Source organism: Lissotriton vulgaris, chromosome 2_1 (genome assembly GCF_964263255.1).
Source record: "Lissotriton vulgaris chromosome 2_1, aLisVul1.2, whole genome shotgun sequence".
In the NCBI taxonomy this organism is placed as follows: domain Eukaryota; kingdom Metazoa; phylum Chordata; class Amphibia; order Caudata; family Salamandridae; genus Lissotriton; species Lissotriton vulgaris.
This window is the reverse complement of record NC_141687.1, coordinates 1,820,341,903-1,820,360,359: the sequence shown is the minus strand read 5'-3', so window position 1 is coordinate 1,820,360,359 and position 18,457 is coordinate 1,820,341,903.

Sequence of the window (18,457 nt, the reverse complement as noted above, 5' to 3'; positions counted from 1 at the left end):
ACAAAAGAATCTATCAGAAAGTAATCTGTGAAGCAATTATATTATAATATATTCTGTCATTTGGATAGCACTTTCCTAACCCTTGAGAGGCCCAAAAGGTCAGATATGGCAGAAACACTGCTTTGTTTTTATTTTCTTAGTACTTTAAACCCATTCATAACATCAAGCACTATTTAAAAAGTAACTGAAAGAAAACATTATATATTCTGTCATCAGGTTTTATCACTGTTTCTAATTAATGCTCCAGCCCTACAAAGCCTATTACCTTTCCTGATCATAAGTGTTGCCCTAAGCCAAGTGTAGTGTGCGTAGTGTAGTCGCTCTGGGCCCTCTTGTTCTGTGAAGTTTAGTTGTACTTTTCCTTCCAGAGAGGTTGTTTTGAGTTGATTGGACGCACTCTCAAGCCCAATAAATGGCTGAATCCCTGAGTTTGCACATCACAAGGTTAACTCGCTTTATTTCTGTGCACTTAGCGTGGTTCGAAATGTATATATTCCGACCACCAGAGAAGAGGGGGGGGGAATGAGAGGAACTGTTGCTCCAACACACATCGGCCATTATTTTTAATGATTGTATATGTGCCGACCGCTCCTTAGATTGTTGTAAGCATAGCCACATGCTTGTTTATGACACAGTTTGGGCAATTTCAGCCATATCCACATACAAAGATGATTGAAACAAAGGCAGACTGGCCTCATAAACTTCTGTCCTTCAATTAGAATCTAACGCATAAGCAGCCTACCTCTCGCTCATTTTCTCATCAACTTCATGCAGAAGCATAGCAATGTAATATAACTCTGGTCATGACACATGACATCAAAACACACCAATGTACACCGCACAACAAACACGCACTGTTCCATTTATATCTGTGCTGCTACTCCGCAGATGTGCTTTGGTGCTTCATTAGGATTAGGAAGCCTTGTATAAATACAACTACAACACAAATAAATATACATGAACTCTACAGAGTTGGTGAGGCTATAATAATGCCAGTACAGAACTAGGCAACTCTCCATTGACATAACCGATCCCTGCTTCCTATAAACATGTAGACTTTACTTAGACCCCATTCAAAGATGTGTTTAAAATTCTGATACATGTACAAATGGATGCTGGCACATAGATAGGAATTTTGAGTCCAGTACCAGTTGCCACACTCTGCAAATTTCTCCCGACAGATCACACTAGAAAAAAACTGAAGAAATCTATTGAGATAAAATGCTAAAACATAAATGCAAAGCATGCAGCAATCAGTATGGCAAACACCAATTGTTGTTAGATCAGCACCAATATGCCTTAGTGTGTTTGTAGCACTCTATAAGTAACAACTCAACTCATATCTTGCATGTATATGATTTTAATATATTTAGTGGGTGCATTTAGGCACTAAATGTTTGACCAGTAGTACTTTTAGAAAAAAAACAGCAAAGATGATGTGTTGTGGTTCTTGCCCTTAGGTGATGGAGCATTGTTACCTGAGGGATTGCACAGGTGCCTGGTGCATGACCTATGACTAAACTGAGAGACAACAAAGCTATGTGAAACTTGGATAAAAACATATATGTGTATTCAACAGCTTATCTTCACCGCCTAAAGCAAACACCTCTAGGATCAGTTTTCCAGAGTGTATTGTAAGACATGTACTATTTGCCTTTACTTATGCTTTGTGTGTTTTTCTGTGGGTGATGTCTTTGCAGGGGAAGTGCACCCTGCACTCCCCTTGGGTAAGCATTGGATTGCTGGCCTGCCTCATCAAACTAGTGTAGTTTGGCTTCAAAATGCTTATGAAACATTTGTCTGCTTTCAAACTAGGCCTGGGTCTGTCAATAGCAGCATAGCGTTGGTGTTGGGTATATTAGGCTACCAATGCAAAAGCACTGCACAATGCAAACACTAGTTTTTGCTCTACTCGTTCCAGTGTTACAATGACAAACTGGTAACCATGGTGCCTGCCTGGTGTCTCTCTTGTGCTCTATTCAAGGTTGTCCCTTTCTCTTCCTATGCAAATATAGAGAATATGGTAATTTGTCTCAAAATAACTTTTCAGAAATTCGTAAAAGTGCTGCATTTTTAATCATATTTTATTGAATTTTTCTTGGTTTTTGTTCCTTACCTCAGCATACACACAACACATCAAAGCATCATGACTGAACCTTTTAATCAAATGTTGCATTTTATAATGCACATTGCCCCTGAAGAATTGAAAAACAACAACATGTTTTCATGGATTTGACACTTAGGGACAGATGTACGACCCTTTCATTTAGCGCCTCGCAATTTGCGACTCATTGCGAGTCGCAAAATTGCGATTCGCTAAATGAAATGTACAACAGTCTTATTACACTGCTTTGCGATTCCCAATGGGGTAGCAAATTGCGAGGCTCATTAATATTAATGAACCTTTCGCAATTTGTGAGCCCATTGGGAATGCCAGCCCTCCCAGGGATGGTGGCCTGCTGGGGTCCGCAGACCACCATGTCTGGGACTGCTTTTTTAATAAAGCAGTTTGTTTGTTTAAATGCAGCCCATTTTCCTTAAAGGAAAACGGGATGCATTTAAAAAAAATACAAATTAAACTTTTCAGTTTCATTTTTTTAAGGGCAGGGAGTGGGGACCCCTTCCCCTTTGCAAGTAGTTTACCACCTACTTAAAGTAGGTGGTAAACTGCAAGTTTTTATCGGCCGGTTTTTTTCAGTTGGAAAGGACACCTATGGCTTATTGTCTCTAGTTCTCGAGGCCAAATATGGCGCACTGTGTGCAGTAATGGAGGCCGCATCTGCAGAGCTTTGTCCAGAGCGAAGTGCCACCTCTGAAGTGTTGTATCCAATGAGACACAATGTAAGACATAAGCTGCATCTCTGATATTCATGAGTAACTAGAACAAGGTGAGGGGCAGGCAAAAAAACAGGTTTCCAAACGGTACAGCAAATGCGATACAGCCTCACATTGAAAGTACCAATATTCTTTGCAATTTGAGCATGGTTGATTGCCAAACGTTTTATTTTTGAAGGGATTACACATTAATAAAGAAGCAAGACTGGAAGAATTATCCATTCCAGATCAGGCGACAAGCATCTTGGATCTAATATTTAACATATTATTATTTATACATCTGTTAATCAATACGTACCCTTCCAGCAATTAGTGGAAGTAAAATATCAGGCATCAGACAAGTCCACGGCAAGTTATCAATTCTTAGTGCCAAGTAACCCACTAAATTATAATTTTCACATCAAGGGACAATCTGTCTGTATGCTAATCCCATGCATCAAATGCCAAAACCCAAAAATTGGACTCCGCTACCGCTGTGCCACCACATAGTGCCCCATCTCTAAGATCAGTCTTGGTGCACTTCCATAGCTGTGAATCATGTGTCCAGTGGCTTTTGGGTGGTCCCATACTGGACTTCCAAGCCACAGCAATGCATCTTTTACCAGAGTCCACGAACACGGGCCGCTTGGAAATGGAAAATCTTCTTTGTGAAATCTTTGGGTCGGAGCAGGTGTCCCAGGTCCCGATCGTGGCCTATCGTTGCCCGCCTTTTGAATTATAGAGAGAGAGACACTGTGCTCCGGCAGGCTCGTGAGAAGGGCTCCATCACACATCAAGGGAATCACCTTGACTTTTTTTTTTGTAAAGTATTTTTATTAGTTTTCAAACACAACCCCCCACCCCCCACCTAATACACAATTCATTTCCTCATGGAGCACACTCCTTATTACATTGCCTTGATATTAACTGTCCATCTTCAACTTAACATTCGTATTTAAGCAGATCCGGCACACCGGGAAAAGGCAAGTCTTCTCCCAGTTCACACAAATCCCCGATACTTCCCCAAACATCCGCAACAGCTCCTTTGCTACCGCAACCACTTCCCAAGGAGCAGCCAGGAACAGCAACAGATCATCAGCGTAAAACGATATATAGTGTGTTTCTCCTCGCAGCTCCATCTCAACATAATGCCTTCCTGATCTTGCTCGCACCACCAGTGGCTCAATCGCTAACTCAACAAGCATTGGAAATGCAATAGGTCTCGCAGCATTAGAGTTAGTGCTTTTAGAATTGTTTATGGGTTTTTTTTGTAAATCTTTAGCATTTTTGTTTCCTGTAGCCAATGCTAAAGAATTACAAATAAAAAAAGCCATAAACAATTCTAAAAGCTCTAACTCAAATGCTCCGAGACCTATTGCACTGTGTGAGGGTGAGGGGTTGAGGGTGAGTGAGGGTGAGGGTGAGTGAGGGTGAATGAGGGTGAGTGAGGGGTTGAGGGTGAGTGAGGGGTTGAGGGTGAGTGAGGGGTTGAGGGTGAGTGAGGGGTTGAGGGTGAGTGAGAGTGAGGGTGAGTGAGGGTGAGGGTGAGTGAGGGTGAGTGTGAGTTAGGGTGAGGGGTTGAGGGTGGGTGAGGGTGAGGGTGAGGGGCTGAGGGTGAGTGAGGATGAGTGAGGGTGAGTGAGGGGTTGAGGGTGAGTGAGGGTGAGTGAGGGTGAGTGAGGGTGAGTGAGAGTGAGTGAGAGTGAGTGAGAGTGAGGGTGAGTGAGGGTGAGTGAGGGGTTGAGGGTGAGTGAGGGTGAGGGGTTGAGGGTGAGGGGTTGAGGGTGAGGGGTTGAGGGTGAGTGAGGGTGAGGGGTTGAGGGTGAGTGAGTGAGGGTGAGGGGTTGAGGGTGAGTGAGGGTGAGGGGTTGAGGGTGAGGGGGTGAGGGGGTGAGGGGTTGAGGGTGAGGGCGAGTGAGGGTGAGGGGGTGAGGGGTTGAGGGGGTGAGGGTGAGGGGTTGAGGGTGAGTGAGTGAGGGTGAGTGAGGGTGAGTGAGGGTGAGGGTGGTGGCCCGATGGGAGAGAGCAGCCAGGATGGGAGAGAGTGTGAGAGAAATGGCAGGATGAGAGAGAGATGGCAGGATGGGAGAGAGAGATGTCAGGAAGGGAGAGAGATGGCAGGATGGGAGAGAGAGATGGCCGGATGGGAGAGAGTGTGAGAGAAATGGCAGGATGAGAGAGAGATGGCAGGATGGGAGAGAGAGATGTCAGGAAGGGAGAGAGATGGCAGGATGGGAGAGAGAGATGGCCGGATGGGAGAGAGTGTGAGAGAAATGTCAGGATGTGAGAGAGATGTCAGGATGTGAGAGAGATGGCAGGATAGGAGGATAGGCGAGAGGGCGTCAGGCAGACAGAGAGAGAGAGTGGGAGGAGCAGTGACTCTGTTACAGACAGATCGAGGGAAGAAGGGAGAGAGGTGAGGGGAGGGAGAAACGGCGGCCGCGATTACTGACACTTCAGGAGAGAGGGCGCGTGAGGAGAGCTGAGAGTGACAATGTCAACAAAGGACGGGAGGGCATGAAGAAAGGAGACCCCCTTGCAGAGGTGACGGGCAGAGAAGAAGAGACAGCGACTGGTGAAGGGTCATAGACAGAGGGCAATGGGAGAGAAAGGCGACATTGGCAGGGAGAGAGAGCAGTGATGGAAACACAGTTCATTAGACAGGAAGCGTAAAGGGTGTGAGGCTGGAGGGGGTACCAGGTGCGGCCCCCGCTCGGGGAGACGAGGTGGAAACAGAGAGAAGCGCTCCACAGCCAGAGGCAAAAGACGGGGTCCGGGCACAGGCGAGGAACGAGGGCACATTGGGTACAGGCAGCATTCATAACAGGGCGCGCTGGTGAGCGCCAAGCCTTCCTGCCCCCCAGGCCTGGAGAACAGACAGCAAGGCCCAGCTGCAGCCGCCCTGGCCTCCCGCCAGCCCCAGGAGATCAGCCGCCTGCAGGAGGAGTGATTCACCGCGGCGGCACAACGGAGCCTGTGTGCAGCGGCAGCAGAGGGCCGAGGGCCTGCTTGTTTTGGAACAGACGTATTGCATTGAAAAAATAAAGTTTACGAGGGCTTGAACCGGAGCTCAGCGACCGCTGCTCTATTTTAAGAAGCGTCTAGCGCTGTCACATAGACGCAGGCAGCGCGAGGCGCGTCTTTGCTCGCTGAAATGGTTTGCGAGATGTTTGTCACGAGCAAATGTAGCGCCTTGAATTAATAACGGGGCACTGCGCTGAAATATTGTGTAAATCAGTGTGCATAAAAAAGGTGGCGTTCTGAATTGAAAATGTACATACTGGCTGGTTTGTCACTCCTTGATTCTGGTGGTGAAAACCCTAACAAGACGAAGAGAGCGAGAGTGAGCTGGCCCTGGAAACGCCTCCCCTCCCTGCTGTTTGTTTCAACAGAAAGAGGAGAGGAAGCAGCGCTGCTTGCCAGCACAGCCGCCCATAGGCAACAAGACGGAGGGAAGAGAGGGGAGGGGGGAGGAGAAATGCGACACGGCGGGAAGGGGAGGGGGCGGAGCGGGTAAAATAAACAAGACGGAGGGAAGAGAGGGGAGGGGGGAGGAGAAATGCGACACGGCGGGAAGGGGAGGGGGCGGAGCGGGTAAACAAAGACGGACGTGCACGCGCTTTTAAGCTCAATGCGCATGCGCATTGAGCTTAAAAGTCACGGGCACTGCAAGGAATCGCCACGATTCCTTGCAGTGTGGATAAAGAGTGGATAAGTCCCAATACTCTCGCCTTGCTCGATGCGCATGCGCATCGACAGGCGAGACCTAAACAGGAGTGGGGACAGCGAGCAACCCTGGTGCATTCCTCGTTTCACCGAGCAGGGCAACGACACCGTCCCTCCCGTTCTAACTCGGGCTGTCGCTGAATTATATAATATTTGGGTCCATCTCACAAATGCCTCCCCAAGCCCATCCTGCGCAGCACTTAAAAGAGGTACGGCCATTCTAAACTATGTAATGCCTTCTCTATGTCCACTGAAAGAATCAAGGCTGTTGATGCAGGGTCCTGGGGCCCCTCTAGAATTTGTAACAATTGTCTCACATTGATCGATGTGTTACGCTTAGGAATAAAACCCAAATGATCCCGATGCACTAAGTGCGCCCTATATGGGAGCAAGCGGGATGCCAGGATACTACTCAGGATTTTGTAATTGGTTGTCAGCATAGATAGAGGACGATAAGCTTTCATATCAGTAGCCTCCCTCCCAGGCTTCAGGAGAGGGACAAAAACAGCCTTTCTGGTCGTTGCAGGCAGCCTCCCCACTGCACGCGCCTGCTTATAAACCACCTGCAGACGTGGAGCCAAGCTGTCCACTTATTTGTAGTAGAATTCTATGGGAATGCCATCCACCCCAGGAGTCGTGTTAGGGGCCATGTGTTTAATCGTGCTCCCAATCTCTCCTACTGTGATTTCACTACCCAGCAAGTCTCTCTGTTCTTTGCTCAAACTCGGCAAGGCCACATCCCCAAGATACTCTCCATTGCATCAGCGTCTATAGTCAGTTGGCTACTATAGATCTCAGTATAATATTCAAGAAACAGGCCTTTAATCTCTGTTTGTGTGTGCGCCATCTCTCCTGTGGGGGCCTTCAGGCCCAGCATCGATGTTCCCTGAGGCACCGGATTAGCCAACCACGCCAACTGGGCACCCGACTTGTCCATCCCTCCGCATGCATCCGCACTCTATAATTTTTATAATCAAAGGAGCGCAGTCTCTCCACCTTCACCGCCTCTGCCTCTCTAGCTTCCGTTACTACCTTCTGTATCTCAGGCCTCCCAGGTCGGTTCCTCTCCGCCTCTCTCAGTTTGCCTTCCGCTGTCTCCAATTCTAGCAATAACGTTTTCCTCACTCCCACCGCCTTGCTAATGCAGATACCCCTGGTCACTATCTTAAACGCGTCCCATTCAATTGCTACTGAGTTCGCCGTCCCCTCATTCTTCTCAAAATATTGATCTATGCTCCTCCCCAGCTCCTCACTAAAGACCGGATCTTCCAGCGTCTCTGGGCGGAGTCGCCAGGTTGGTATGATGGACCTCTCCCGGCTCCATCTTATATGCACTAGCAGCGGGTTATGATCTGATATTGTCCTCGCTAAGTATGCGCTACCAATCACCTTGGAGTGGACATCGGGGGTACACAATATGGCGTCTAGGCGCACATGCAAGTCGTGAAGTCCAGAGTAATATGAATAATCCCTCTCCTCTGGGTGTTGGGCGTGCCATGTGTCAACCGGCCCCCAATTATTTTGCCATGCTCTCCGTGGCCTTGAAGTCCTGTGCAGTGGGGCATCGGGGTGTGTGTAGGGGGGTGGGGGGTGGAATCCATCTATGTCTACGTCTGCTATGGAATTGAAACCCCCCTCCATTATCATTGTGCCCGTTAAGTATGGTGCCAGGCTCCCCGACAATCTTTCAAAAAAGGAAGGCTGATCAACATTAGGGGCATTCACATTGCACAGAGCTACATCTACTCCATTTAACCTCCCCGATACTGCTACAAACCATCCCTCTGGGTCAATCAATTACTGCGTTGGCTGAAAAGGAACCCCCGCTCTAACCCACACCAGGGCGACACTGGCAAAGGCCGAGTAAGTTGTAAAAAAAAAAGTAGCCCTCTCCACCTCTTCCTCAATGCTGCTCTCTCGGCCTTATTAATATGCGTTTCCTGAAGGAGTGCCACCTGCACCCCTGACGTACCAGGTAAGCGTGCACCTTGTGCCATCTCTGCATGGTATGGAGCCCCCTTACATTCCAGGTTATACATTTTAAATCATGTAGCATCCCCATGTGCCAAGCCTCCTCCCCCCTGCGCACATCCCCCATCTAAGAGCACACCGGTGTCCCTAACTCCCTCCAATCTCTCCCCACGCACCCCCAACTCCACCCCCCCAGAACAGGCACTACAACATTAGGACCCATCCAAACTACTACACAATTACCTCCCCACACCTCTTAGGGGCTATACCCACACAAACTTACAGGAGGTATGCCCTGGGCCTCAGAGAGTCGGACACCCAACCGCCTGCCAATTTCCGCTCAATCCAAGTTATATAAAATTTGCCCCTTCCGGGGCACCATCTCAGGGAGACTGCTTAAATTCGCATTTTCACAGCCCTCACAGAAGCCCCCTGGGCACAGTAAATGAGTCTCAGCCGTCCTGCTCCTAATCCATCCTCCCCCTAGTCTCCCTCCCCTTGCTGAGTGCATTTCCCATAACCAGCGTGTGTCTACATCACCCATCTACAATCTCGTCTGCTGTCCCAGCTGTCACATGAGGCAGGTTCTAACTTCCAGCTCCCGTCTGTTCATCGTCGTCTTCACCGGTCCCCACTTCCGACTCCGTCCCCTCTGGCGACGCAGTCCTCCCCGCCTGAGAGATGTCAGTGATGGCCTGCAGCGCTGCCATTCGCTCCATTTCTGTATTTGTCTCCGTCGGTTTTTGAGCCGCCGGCTGACGCCGCCGATTATGCCTCAGTCTACGAGGCCTTGGTCCCTCTGCTCCTGCCCTCGTGCTGCTCCTGTTGAAAAAAGGTACAGGCAGAAGACCTTTTTCCGAAGTTGCCCGGCGTTAGTCGCCTCTATACCCACTCAAATTTACCCAAACAAAGAGGCGGGCGCTGGAGACAGGAAGGCAGGAAACAGAAGTTTTATTCCGACGGAGCAGAACACGTCAAATCAGACAACAGGGTATCTTCACGAGGTGCTCTAACTGCATCTCCGAGGCCTGGCCTCTTATACACAGGTTTATTACTTTATTGCATAAAACACATCTCTGTCAACCCTTTGATGTACGGAAAGACATCCTCGGAATCCCCGCTTCAGGCCCGTTCCCACACACATTTACAGTTGAAGTCCCCACCCCGGTCACAACAGGTGATGATTATCGCGCAGCTGGACATTCCGCCGATTCACGGAATGTGTGAGGTTGATCGGATCTCATGGGGTGGGGGCTTTGATCAACTCTTGGATCCTTTGATGAGGGAGACTTCCTACTGTACAGGAGAGGGGGGCAATAACAGTATCCGCAGGGCCAGGTGGCGGCCTGGGAACGAGGGAGACAAAACGGGTACAGAGGAAAGGGGGTTTTATCAAAGGATCCGGGACCATGAAAGGAATGGGGGGAGGCGTCGCGCTGGGAACAGGATGAGGTTCCGAGGCAGAGCTGTGTGGAAGAGGGGTTTACGATCCAAGGCATGTGAGAGCGGGGGTGGTCAGCTTGCGGGGGGGGATGTTTTGCGAGGTCAGGGGAGAGAGAGAGAGAGACGCGCTGGCTATCAACGATGGGCAGAGAGGCCATGGTACTCAAAATGGCTGCCGTTTACGCGCATGAATGGGCTTGAAAAAGGGGCAAGATGGCGCCGATAATGTTGACGCTGCGACCTAAGGTTTAACAGTCCTCCCTTTTCAACATATCTAGCCAGCTTGCCTATTCGATATCAATCTTCATTAGATCTCTGACCTCGGCATCATACAATGCTCCCATGCGTTCATTTCTAAAGTCCGCAGTTTGTAGGGCAAATACAATTTGTGCATAGTGAACACAGAGGTGGCAGACATTGAATTCCTAAGCATAGACCACATATCACAACTACAGGGATCAGGATAATGGTAAACAGTCTCCAGCCCCAGTTCTTAACAGTATTCCAGAACCAGCCACCAAGCGACCATTCTTCCTGTTCCTGGTGGACTTCTGAAGAGAGTCTGTGGAGATGTTCGATGGCCTTGTACACTGAGGGTGAATTGTCCGGTATGAATGTACAGCAGCTGGACCCAATAATTCGGCAGGCTCCACCACGGTCCTCAAGAACCACATCTAGGACAAGGCGGTTCTGAAGGGCCACCAAGCGGACTGCTTGATTTCGGCGGTGTTGTTAGCAAGGATACCAGCTGTGATGTTCATTGTTGTCTCAACTGCCTGGGTCAGATGTCGGATGGCACAGCTGTTTGCCATCGGGCCCCAGAGTGGAACAAGTCCCTTCATAGCATCGAGGAACTGCGCCCCTGTTGAGTCGGCTTGTTCAATGTCCTTGGCTCGTTTTTGTCTATGATGATTCGCTGGGGCCACATAAGTCGGAGGAAGGATGAAGGAGATAAAACAAGTGCCCCCCCAGCCTTTGGGGAGCCAGGTGTAAGCTTTTGTGCCGCAGACGAAATACATATTTGGGGATGACACAAAGGAAGGTGGATCAGTGGAGTCCAAAGTTCTGGTAAAACGGCAAGCACTGTGGCCTACCAGCTGTGTCCCGAGCCCTTCTATGCACATGTGGCCCGTGACGTTGATGACTGACAGGGCCACAGTCAGAGTGGCAGCTGTTCGCTTCCGCAGGTAGGAGAAGGTGGGTCTGGTTGGATTGTTGAACACCTGCATTTCAATTCGTTCCTTAGCAGGGATGTCCATGTGGATTGAGTCGTTGGAGGTCTGCGGGCAGAAGTGTGTCTTTGTCCGGTTTCGCCAGACCCCATGATAGAAGTGTGTCATGGTTTTGCCGGAGGTAGCATTGTCTTTATAGCTTTCTTGCAGGAGGATCAGCCAAGCAAGGCAGGAGCCGTGAACTGAAAAGGGTGAAGGGATGAAAGGTATCGAGTGTCCAGTGGCGTGGGGTAGCAACCCACAGATCCAACAGTTGGTGGCGTTGGTGGCAAGATTGTGCTGGTGCAGCAACTGTACAAAAGAGTTATTCCAAAATTCCTTTCGCCTCTCTCTGAGTTGAGGAGAGAGCGAAATCAGATAATGTTCCTTCATGGTGGTAGGCTGAGCAGTGGTCGGGAATGTTTCGTGAGCAGGTGCATTTTCTTCCATAATCCAGAGCGTGGTCATGAGGAGGAAGCAGAAAAGGATCGTGATAAAAAGTGCAATTGTCTTTGAGCTGTGGAGTCTGTCTGCTTTCGGGTTTCTGTAGTGGGTATTTCCTGTTGCTTCCATCATCTTCTTATTTGGCGCTTCCATCATCTTCTTGTTTGGCGCTTCCATCATCTTCAAGGTGCTCGGTAGCGGGCAGAACCACAGACTTCGTTTTAGCGTCTCTCCGGGTGACCCTTGGTGATGTTTAGGTCACCGTTCTGAGATTTAACTTAGTCCGTGGTCTGCTTAGCCGAAGCTCCCTCCTTTCGTCGCAGGAAATACCCTTCTCTGGATGGCACAGTAGGATCAGAGAAATTTGCAAGTTCAAGGGCTTCGGAGTCAGGATAGCAGGCTAAAGACGGTCGGTCCTTGTTTAGGAGCTCTTCCTGGTTGTCGATGTTTTCTATCGTGGTCAGGGTCGAGGAGACCTTCTTGCAGTGGTGTGCGTGCAGCCAGTGCCGTTTCCCCCCCACACGAAGAGCCGTCCGGGTGGTGAGCAGCACTTGCCAGGGGCCCGTCCACCTGGGTTCCAGACTTTTCGTTCGCTGGAAATTCCGGATCAGCACGAAATCTCCAGGTTGGATGGCGTGACCCGGACCCCTGGAAGCATCGGGGATGGCCTGCTGCACCTGCTGATGAATGACAGACAGAGTTTCAGTCAATTTGTACAGATAATCAGACATTAGGACGTCCGGGACGTCATGAATGGAAGTTGGTTTCGGTGCAAACCAGACACTCATGGGTCGACCAAAAACAACTTCATAAGGTGTCAAGTGATGCTTGGTGGGGGTGGAACGCATCGATAGCAATGCCAGTGGGAGGGCGTCTGGCCATTTCAGACCCGTGGTAGCCACTATCTTGGCCAATTTGAGCCAAGTCAGTCAGTTCGTGTTGTGTGCTAGCCATTTGAATGTCTCTAATAGTGTCCCTAGCGTCAGTCCATTTTTCTGCTTGTGACCTGGTCACGTACATACGTGTTGTCGTCCTATTTTCGGCTGTCGTTCGGGCAGTGATGTCGGCTAGTGCATTTCCCTGTCCAATAATGTCCGTCACCTTCTTGTGTGCCTGGCATTTGATGACCCCAAGCCTCTTGGGGAGAAGGACAGCTTCGATCAAGGCGGAGACTAGATCTCCGTGCAAGATGGGGGTGCCGTGTGAGGTCAAGAATCCCCTTTCTCTCCAAAGGAGCCCAAAATGATGAACCACCCCGAAGGCGTACTGGCTGTCAGTGTAAATGTTCGCTGTGGTTCCTGCAGCTAGAATGCAGGCTCGTGTCAGGGCAATCAGTTCCGCTGCCTGGGCAGATCGTTGTGTGATGCGGGCTGTCTCAACTACAGTTCGAGCCGTGGTGACTGCATAGGCAGCTGAAGTGGTGCCATCGGGGAGTTTGATGCAAGAACCGTCCACCCACAGCTCTCCGTCAGGGTCAGGAAAAGCCGTGTCTCTGAGGTCAACCCTACTTCTAGTCTGTTCGTCCGTAAGAGTCACGCAGTCATGTACAGGGTGCACGTTGGGATCGTTCTCTGGTAAGGGTAACAGAGTTGCTGGGTTCAGTGTGGTGCATCTTTTCAAGGTGATATGGGGTGCAAGCAAAGTCAATTCGTATCTAGTCAGTCGTGCACTCGTTAGGTGTTGCGTCTTAGTTTGGTTCAGGAGGGTGTCAACTGCATGGGGTACCAGTACCGTGAGGGGATTCGAGAGCACGATCCCCTCACTCTGTCAGATAGAGATTGCAGCGGCAGCTACAGCTCGAAGGCAGGCAGGCAGGGCTCTGGCTACAGGGTCAAGAGTGGCAGAGAAGTAAGCCCACGGTCGTTGCTTTGGGCCAATGGACTGGGTCAGGACAGATAAAGCGCACCCCTCCCTTTAGTGAGTGTAAAGGGAGAAGGGCTTTGTGTAATCGGGGGTACCTAGGACAGGGGCCGAACAAAGAGCATCTCGTAGTTCCGTGAAGGAGGTTTGGCATTCGCGGGTCCAAGGGAGTGGGAAGGGGACGTCTTTGGCTAGCAGAGAAAGCAGCGGTTTCACAATGAGGCTGCAGTTTGGTAACCACTGTCGGCAGAAGGAGGTGAGGCCTAGTAGGGAGCGAACCTGTTTCTGAGTCTTAGGGGCAGGTGTTTCGAGAATGGTTTGGATCCGGTCGGGAGTGAGTTTTCTTCCGTCTTTGGACAAAAGGTGGCCTAGGTAAGTGACCTGGGGTTGGCAGAATTGCAACTTCTTCTTGGAGACCTTGTGGCCGTTTTCCGCAAGGAAGTGCAGGAGTTGAATGGTGGCTGCAACTGCTAATGGAGTGGTGTCGGCTGCCAAAAGGATGTCATCGACATATTGCACTAACACCACTCCATCGGGTAACTGGACTTGATCTAGTTGTCTCTTGAGGGCCTGGCTGTAGATGCTAGGGCTTTCTGTGTAGCCCTGGGGTGCTCGGCAGAACCTATATGAGCGGGCTTTTAGGGTGAAGCCGAAGAGATATCGGCTGTCTGGGTGGATGGGGATGGAAAAGAATGCATTTTTGAGGTCAATGACAGTGAAGGTGGTGGCTGTAGAAGGGATCAGAGTCAGGATGGTGGTAATGTCTGAGACCACGGGGTACTGGGGTACCACCACTTTGTTGATCTCTCGAAGGTCGATGATAAAGCGGTATGCTTTCTCAGCTCCGTCTCCCTGTTTCTTGATGATGGGCAAGATAGGGCTGTTGCAAACGTTGCTGACCACTTCCTCTACCAGTCCTGCGTCTATCAGCGACTGAATAATCTTTACCAATGCCTTCTCGCCCTCGGGCGATATCCGATATTGTGGAAGTTTTGGGAGTGTTGCGTCTGGTCGGACAGTAATGTGCACTGGGTCAATCATCATGCGCCCTACGTCCGAATCCGTCTTGGCCCACAGATGCGGAGGCAGAGTGTCAAGCAGGGAGGTGTCAGCGTCGGTGATGGAAAACATGCGTCGAGGAGGGCAATGTCTAAGCAGAGCGGGGTTGTCGTAAAGGAAAACTCGAACTCCGTCTTGAGAACATCTGATTGTCCCTCGGAAGTGTTTCAATAAGTCAAGTCCCATAATGGCGTCAGGGCTATTGGCAGAAAGCAAAAACGTGGTGTCAGTGGTGTTGTTTTCTAAGTCGAAGAGGATTGGGGCAGACAAAGGGTTAGTGGAGGGCGTTCCATCGAAACCTGTCGAGGTTATGAGTGAGCCAGACAAGGGTGCCCTTGGAATCAGTTGTTTAGATAACGCACTACGTGTTGCGCCAGTGTCTACCAGAAATGGAGACCTTGTACCCAGGACCTTAGCAGTGACATAAGGGCCTTGCTGGTCAACATAGAGCTCGACTGGATCCCTCCCTTGCCCTTGGCAGTCTTATGCAAAGTCGTGGGCGTCATCGTAGTCAGATTGCTGGCATTGGTTCTGTCTGGGTCGATCAAATGTGTTTGATCTGCCTGATCTATCGTTAGTCGTGTCATTTGGGGGTCCTCGCGGCTGTCCCCTATTTCTCGGTCCACTTGCTATGTCCTTGGGGTCTTTGTTTCTGATTATTTCCAAAAGGATCAGGCATTGGGATTTCCAATGGCCAGTTCCTTTACAGAAAGCGCACTGGTCCTCTCTAATGTCTGTACGTCCAATGTGGGGAGTCGAAGTGCAGTCCTTGGGAGGTGCAGTCTTAGGGACGTTCGTCTGATAATTTCCCCTGTATTGGTCTCGTCCTATAGTCACCCCTTGCAGTTGCGCAATCATCACCCTCTCTTTCAAGTCTTTCTTCTTTTTCTCTGTTGCTCTATCGTTTTCATTTTTCTGATGTTCATAATATTGGGCCATCTGGAGGATAGCCGTAGGTTTGGAGGCTGCCCAACTACTCTCGCTGGCCTGCAGTTTCTGGGAGACCTCTGGTGACAGACCCTTAACATAATTCTGGACAAACAGATGGTGTCCGGTTGCAGTGGTCATGTCCTGGCCGCTGTAATCGGAGAACACCGTTTCAAACCGGGAGAAGTAATCCGATACATCCTCCTGGGGTTTCTGGCGACAGGCCGTTACTATCGACCTGTCCACTTTCTTTTCTGGAATCAGGGTTTTTAATTTCTGTACGATCTTATCTGGGAGGTCTAAAATGGATTTTAAAGGCTTTTGTCCAGGTTCTCGTTGTTTATCAATGCCATCGAGTTGTGACCAGGTATGTCCAAACAGCTCAAGGTGGTCGACTTTCCGGATTTGTTTCCACACATCAGCTGGTAGACATAACCCGAAAAACAAGTCGATGTCAGCCAGGGTCATAATCGTTGAACCTAGGGCTGTAGCTAACTCAGTATAGAAGGCAGTGGGGTTTTTACGTAGATCGGGCAGAGATTTCCGGAATGTCAGAATCTCTTGCCGGTCCCACGGCTGGTAGACCCAGTTGTACACTACCCTTCCTTTTGCATCTTTGTTGTTTGCATCATCGTGAGTCCCCTCACCTCGTGGAGGAACCCAGTAAGGGGCAGCTTCTCGTATCGGCATCATGGTGTTAGATTGCTCAGTCCGTGGTTCGGTCACTACGGATGTCGTGGTTTTAGTTCCCGCTTTTTGTTCAGTGAGGTGGCGGAAAGCCTCAAGCGTGCGCGTAAGGAGGTCCGTCACATCACACTCGCCCTCATCCCCGATATCGACCTTCCGGTACAGAGTCGTTAGGCTCTCAGGACCTTTGTCTCGATATCGGTCTTCGTATGCGTTCAAGACATAGTAACACAGTCGAACGGTAAAGTGTCGTCTGTGACTTCCTGTATACGATTTAAACATATCTGTGATATACTCTTCATCTTCCTTCCTTTCTACCAGTGTCCTTGCTATCTTGTCAATCCCTGCTCGCTCATCTTTGCTTAATCTGTTTGTTCTTGCAGAACCGGCCCCTCGGGTCTCGGGGTCGCCTAACGTTGTTGTTTGCGTAGTATCTAATACAAGGAGTTCGGTCGGCACAGAGGCCATGGGGGCCGAGGCTGTGGCACTACTCTTGTTTGTACTTGGGGGTAGTGGGTGCTGTGCTAAGAGTTGGGAAGGGGCATATGGAGGGGGCATGTAGATGATCTGAGGACCTAACAGCAGATCATCGTTGGCTCGTTGTTTCGAGGGTAATTCAGGATAGAGCGTAGGGGGCATTCCAACCTGACACTGGTTTGATGTTTCTATTTCTAGTTTCTGTTTGGCTTCCTCTCTTTCTTTTATCTCTTCTTCTAGTTTCTGAGCAGCTAGGTGGGCTGCTTTTCGCAGCTCTTTTCCCAACCTACTCTCAGTTTTCTTTTTACGTTGTTCAGTTTCTTTGCGCCACATGCCGAAACTATCAAGCATAGTGGGTGTTGTCTTGTTTTTACCAAGGGCCGTTTCTAGCGTGTTCATTTTATCATCATCGAAGGATCCTATCAGTGGCCACTGACTTTCTCGATCCTTTTTTGTGTATTTATGCCACAGCTTGCTATAGGCTATAGCGATCAATCCATGTTTCATGAACATGTCCTTATTAGGGGTGCCCTCCAGTGGAGCCGGATGGTTCATCTCCAATAAGCGGTCCGGGCTAAACAGGCTACCAATCAGTGGGGAGAAGACAGGCATGACGGATCAAAATGGGGACAAAAGTCAGCACTACCTATCTTATCACTGCGTGCAAAGACTAGACAGAATATTTCTATTCTGCGTTGTTTGCAGGCGGTGAATACCTCAAGAACCAATATCAAACAGTCGATGCTCGGTCAATCAAACAATCAATGGGGAGAATAAATAGGCACGCAAAGGTCTGCGTTTCCTACCCTTTCACTACCTGCAAAGAGGGAACCTGTTCTTTCCTGTTTGTAGACAGAGAATCTCCAGAAAGTAATCCGCGAACAGTAGTTCGGGTTCAATCAATTAATCAGTGGGGGAAAAAGATAGATACGACAGCTGCGTTACCTATCCTTCACTGTTTGCAAAGAGAGAGCCTGTTATTTCTCCGTTTGCAGACAGCGAATCTCCAAATAAATCAATCAAAGAGTAATACTAGTATTTTCTAAACAATCAAACAATCATTTCGCAATTCGTCATGTTTACACGACCTTACCCGGACCGCATGGGCAGTTTCTTGTCTTCCGAATCCAGCGCCCGATCGTCCTCTATTCTTCGTATTCCTCGTGGCACTCCTGATAGTTCCCAGTCAGGACCGTAGATCACTCGAGAGAGGTCTGTTCGGAATCAGTGAAGTTCGGATGATCGGCTGTCAGACGAGGGTCTATCGGACAGGTGCACTTCCGATCGTTGCAGTCGTTCACTCTGTCGTCAGGACCTCTCCCACTGGATACACTGGTCGATGATGGGCCCCACGTTTGGGACGCCAATTGTTGAAAAAAGGTACAGGCAGAAGACCTTTTTCCGAAGTTGCCCGGCGTTAGTCGCCTCTATACCCACTCAAATTTACCCAAACAAAGAGGCGGGCGCTGGAGACTGGAAGGCAGGAAACAGAAGTTTTATTCCGACGGAGCAGAACACGTCAAATCAGACAACAGGGTATCTTCACGAGGTGCTCTAACTGCATCTCCGAGGCCTGGCCTCTTATACACAGGTGTATTACTTTATTGCATAAAACACATCTCTGTCAACCCTTTGATGTACGGAAAGACATCCTCGGAATCCCCGCTTCAGGCCCGTTCCCACACACATTTACAGTTGAAGTCCCCACCCCGGTCACAACAGGTGATGATTATCGCGCAGCTGGACATTCTGCCGATTCACGGAATGTGTGAGGTTGATCGGATCTCATGGGGGGGGGGCTTTGATCAACTCTTGGATCCTTTGATGAGGGAGACTTC